This window comes from Tachysurus fulvidraco, chromosome 15 (assembly GCF_022655615.1).
Source record: "Tachysurus fulvidraco isolate hzauxx_2018 chromosome 15, HZAU_PFXX_2.0, whole genome shotgun sequence".
NCBI lineage: Eukaryota > Metazoa > Chordata > Actinopteri > Siluriformes > Bagridae > Tachysurus > Tachysurus fulvidraco.
This window is the reverse complement of record NC_062532.1, coordinates 8,456,756-8,462,911: the sequence shown is the minus strand read 5'-3', so window position 1 is coordinate 8,462,911 and position 6,156 is coordinate 8,456,756.

The following is a 6,156-nucleotide window of genomic DNA, read 5'->3' as shown; positions in this document are numbered from 1 at the left end:
CATCTGTCATCATGAGGACCTTTGAACAGCTGGTATTGGCCAGGTGGTATTGGTACTGGTATATACCTAAAGACTGTAACAGAACAGATGCTGGCCTACTAAGCAAACAGATCAGTGGACTCAACTCCTAAATGATGAAGGACTTCTTCCAGGACCATCCTGTGTGTTTATGACCTGGGGCCTGTTGCACAAAAGTAGAATTAAGACATCCAGGATAAATGACTGAGCTGAGCTCAATTAACCCAAAACATGTGCACCCAGGCTTTAATTGGTTGCACAAAGACCAAGCCAAGATGAGCAGACACTGATTCATCAAGTCAGGTGAAACCAATCCTGGATAGGTGCGCACTCACGGCTCACTCAAACAGACCCGCTACCGATCGCAGATTCATTGATTCACCATGGCAACTAGAGCGGCACTTTCCCCGTCGGAGGCACAAACTCATGGAGGCATACGAGAAGGTAAAAGACATAATTAAGAAGAAAGGCAACACCGCCACAGTGATGAAGCAAAGAGAAAAGGCGTGGCAAAGTATTGCAGACCGCCTGAATGCGTAAGTAACGCACAATTACACATGCACCGCTCTGCTGAAACATCACAATTACAATCCAGATAGTTAATTCACATCTCCAAAAACGCAGTTGTACTCTGATTATGAAACATTGAAATGGACTGCATATATGAGTGAAATTGTGTAAAGTTCACACTGTATAAGGCTTTGATAAATTATAAAAGCCTTCCATCGGGGTGTCAAACTCCTGTAATTATATTTGGCCCGCGAGATCATATTAAATGTGCATTACAGCTGGCTAGCCGCATGCTCCGCTAATACTACAAATCACAGAATGCCTTGCCACTAAAGATGGACAATAGGAGCTTTCAAACTATGTTCATGAAAGCAAAGTCAAAAAGTGAAACTCATTACATTTTTACACAAATATCTGTACTTTTTACTTCTTACATTTTCCAAACGGACTCGTTACTTTTAGTATTATTTCTTAAAGAGCGCTGTTTCCAGCCGATCATCCTATCATTGTGCGGCTTTTTCCGAACGTGACTGGTGTACTGTTATTTTTTTACTTTGCTTTTACACGCGTGTGTTGTAAGTCTATCAAAAGTGCGTCTTCAGCTGTCTGCTTTATTTGAACAGAAAAGCACCGGTACGCGCAACCGGCACGCGCAGCCAGAGCTGGAGGCGTTTTAACGTTAATCGGCGGAAAGACGCAAAGACGGCAAACAAAAGCAGTGAAATTTCACTATTCTTAATACCAGAGTTGTCATATAATATAGAACTCTTCTTGTTTTAAATTCTCACTGAGGGCTAAACCCCCCTAAAAACCCCTGGTGTCAACCCAAAAAACACGAAGTGCTTAATGTAATTAACATTAAGTTTGTCATTTGTAAAACATCACCATAATTCTGAGTTCTTTTCAAGGACAGATGTGGAATCTCCATACAGTTTGTGCCTGCCTTTCGTAACACTCTTGTGGCTGATGAACACAAATATCCATCAGCACACTCCAAAATTATACACACACACACACACACACACATATATATATATATATGTGTGTGTGTATATATGTATATATATATATATATATATATATATATATATATATATATATATATATATATATATATATATGTATATATATATATATATATATAAACATGACGTCCAGTTACCAGCATGACACTAAACAGGTAGTAGTAACGGCGACTTTTTACTTAAGTACGTCAGAGCCCATACTTCTTTACTTTAACTTGAGTAAAAAAGTGTAGTCACTACTTCTACTTTTACTGGAGTCTTTTAAAAAATGAGTATCTGTACTTCTACTTGAGTAAAGTATATGTGTACTTCTGCCACCTCTGCTTAAAGACCTTACCTATGGGTTAGAGTTGAAAGAAAATGGCGACAAGAGAACTCCTGTCCTGTTCAGAATCTTTGCAGGGGGTAGATTGAGGAGCGGAGCTTATCAGAGTAAAGTTAACAACACAAGAATTTAAATCTTTCACCATTTGTTGTTGAGTTGACCCTTTCGATCGCGAAGACAAAGTGACCACTGGGGATGAGCCAGAAACAAGCTTCATTGCAGCTTTAAAGCATTAAATCCTCTAAAAACACGAAAAAACCTATTTACCTAGTAAAGATAATACTCTCAAGATTTTCTTAAGCCCACACACAAAGCATAAATGATTCATAGCCGTCATACTATTTGAAAAAAAAATTGAGAAAACTGACCTAGGTGGCGCTAGACCAATTCCATTACCTTTAGACGCTTCCCTTTCTTCACTGGGGTAATATTTTCCAAAACAAATATTCCACAAAAATCCCCACAGGTCCAAGGAACTGGAATCTGTAAGCCTTTTAATCCAAAACGCCTCGCAAACCTTGGTCGACTCGCAAATATTCCATTTGTGTTCCGAAAACTGGAAACAGTAGTGCGTCACCATCTTGTTTTTCGGCTCTAACTTCTCATTGGGGGTTCTAAATTTACGTCATATATTTTGCCCAGGCCATAACGAATGAAACAAGCCCTCACTTGAGCCATGAAATTGTTCTTTTGAACCGGTTCTTTTTAGTGACTGATTCATTCTAAACAGTTCGCGTCTTGAGTCAGTGCTGATCCACACGTTACTAAAGTTACTCACTTTCGGTCATGCCTGACAGTCAGTCCGACTCTAAATAAATTAAATTAATTGTTAAATTAATTGTATTAATATCTGCCGGCAGCGGCGGGATGAAAGAATTTCCGTCATGACGTCATTGTGAATTATGTCATTACGTCAGGATGTAAAAGAACTGGTGAACTGGATTATTGAACTTTTTCATTAAAACGAACTGTCCGAAAGAACCGGTTAGCGGAAAAGAACCAAACTTCCCATCACTATTGATTGCGCTGTGGATTTATCCTGGATGTCCACTACCGTAAAGATTGCAAAAGCTGCTCCGGTTAAAATCATATTCCGTCAAGTTTTAAATCATAACCTTTTGTTTTGGCTGTAGATCCGGGACCGGATTTGACAGCTTCTGGGTCCGGACACGGACCGCCTGTTAGTGACCAATGATTTAAATGACAGCTGTGGGGCATTTCGTGGAATTGTCAGACCGTCCAAATGGATTCAATATGAATGTGGTTGTGTCCCATGTAGAGATGGAAGGACATACCTTGTATGAAGCGGGTGGCATCTTGGGAGGGACCTTTGCCGGTCTCATTCCCCCGAGGGATCCCCTCCAACACGGGCCTGCCTTTATTTAGCTCCAAGGCTCCATGTCCACTGCTGTGGTGAGGTCAGATTTTGGTGACTCACAACCCATGCCTTGTCTGTGTTTTCTTTTTCACTGCTAAAACAGTATGTGTGAGCAGGCACCTTCTGGGTACAATATATGCTTGTGCATTGTTAAGTATTAGACAGGGTACTTACCATTTTGCAGAATGTTCTTGTATTTGATTTTGACTTGCTGCCATGTCTGTTTTAGCCCAGTCATGTTTTATCTACATCACACCACACACGAAAAGAGACACTATATCACACAAGAACATTCAATGGAGTCACTGAGCAAGCGACCTTGGGTCCTTTGAAAGGCGCTATATAAATTAAAGCGATTATTATTATTAGCTCATCTATTTATATAGCGCTTTTAACAATCGTTTCATTGTTTCAAAGCAGCTTTACATTAATAAAAGCAGGACAACACACACAAATCGGTGGACAACATAAGAAGCAGAGTACAACGGGCTAAGATTAAACCGTACTAGTGAGCGTAGTAATAATGTAAGGCAGGGGTGTCAAACTCAAATTCACAGTGGGCCAAAATATAAAACTGAGATAAAGTCACGGGCCAAACTGAATATTTATTGAAAAATTAACTGCAACAGATATGTAGTGTTCAACCTTTTTCATAAGGAAACAAACTTTAGTTTTGCTTAAATACAGGATCTGGAACAACCAGAGCTTGATATTACAAACACATAAGAAATTAAATTTGAAATAAAAGACACACCAGTGGTGTTCATTTCGCAAACTTTGACCATACACTTTTTGACAAACTGTCCCTCATTAAAGAGCCGGGCAGATTTTGCGATCTCTGCTGCAACAATAAAGCTTTACAGCCTTTACTTCAGCTTCACTTTTTGACTTTGCTTTCATGAACATAGTTTGAAAGCTCCTATTGTCCATCTTTAGTTGCAAGGCATTCTGTGATTTGTAGTATTAGCGGAACAATGCGCTAGCCAGCTGTAATGCACATTTAATATGATCTCGCGGGCCAAATATAATTACAGGAGTTTGACACCCCGATGGAAGGCTTTTATAATTTATCAAAGCCTTATACAGTGTGAACTTTACACAATTTCACTCATATATGCAGTCCATTTCAATGTTTCATAATCAGAGTACAACTGCGTTTTTGGAGATGAGAATTAACTATCTGGATTGTAATTGTGATGTTTCAGCAGAGCGGTGCATGTGTAATTGTGCGTTACTTACGCATTCAGGCAGTCCGCAATACTTTGCCACGCCTTTTCTCTTTGCTTCATCACTGTGGCGGTGTTGCCTTTCTTCTTAATTATGTCTTTTACCTTCTCGTATGCCTCCATGAGTTTGTGCCTCCGACGGGGAAAGTATGCCGCTCTAGTTGCCATGGTGAATCAATGAATCTGCGATCGGTAGCGGGTCTGTTTGAGTGAGCCGTGAGTGCGCACCTATCCAGGATTGGTTTCACCTGACTTGATGAATCAGTGTCTGCTCATCTTGGCTTGGTCTTTGTGCAACCAATTAAAGCCTGGGTGCACATGTTTTGGATTAATTGAGCTCAGCTCAGTCATTTATCCTGGAGCTTTTCAGATGTGTGCTTATATAAGGTTTCACGAAAAAGGATTAAAGAAAGGCGTTAGAGTGCTGAAACTGCGGCAAACGGCTTTTCAGCCCCGAGAAGCACTTTTGTACATGCATGCAAGGATTCACTCAATACACATGCTGATACCTCAGATTGCATGAAAATGATCATAGCAAGCACAAATCAACAGATTTCCGAGTGCAAATCATATTTTTATCAACTATTATGTTTTATTTAGCATAAAATAATGTAAAAAAAGCTTTTTATTTGAGCTTTCTGACATAAAAACACTGTGCCGTATTATGTTTCATGGAAACAAGGTAAAACAGCCCGTCAAGCTTGTCAGATGTGTGCTTATATAAGGTTTCACGTAAAAGCATTAAAGAAAGGCACTAGAAAGCTGAGACTGCGGCAAACGGCTTTTCAGCTCCCGGAAGCACTTTTGTACATGCAACCAGGGATTCCCTCAAAACACAGGCTGATACCTAAGCTTTCATGAAAATGATAGCACACAAAGCAACAGATTTTCGAGTTTAAATAATTTTTTTATCAACATATAAGAACTATTATGTTTTATATTGTTTAGCATAAAATAATGTAAAATAGGTTTTTATTTGAGCTTTCTTACATAAACACACTGTGCCCTATTATGTTTCATGGAAACAAAGTAAACCAGCCCATTTCAAGCTTGTCAGATGTGTGCTTATATAAGGTTTCACGTAAAAGCATTAAAGAAAGGCACTAGAGAGCTGAGACTGCGGCAAACGGCTTTTCAGCTCCCGGAAGCACGTTTGTACATGCAACCAGGGATTCACTCAAAACACATGCTGATGCCTAATATTGCATGAAAATGATAATAGCACACACAAAGAGATTTTCAAGTGTAAATCATATTTTTATCAACATATAAGAACTAGTATGTTTTATATTATTTAGCATAAAATAATGTATAAAAGCTTTTTATTTGGGCTTTCTTACATAAACACACTGTGCCCTATTGTGTTTCATGGAAACAAAGTAAACCAGCCCATTTCAAGCTTGTCAGATGTGTGCTTATATAAGGTTTCACGTAAAAGCATTAAAGAAAGGCACTAGAGAGCTGAGACTGCGGCAAACGGCTTTTCAGCTCCCGGAAGCACTTTTGTACATGCATGCAGGGATTCACTCAAAACACAGGCTGATGCCTAATATTGCATGAAAATGATCATAGCACACACAAATCAACAGATTTTCGAGTTTAAATCATATTGTAATCAATTATGTTTTATATTATTTAGCATAAAATAATGTAAAAAAATCTTTTTATTTGAGC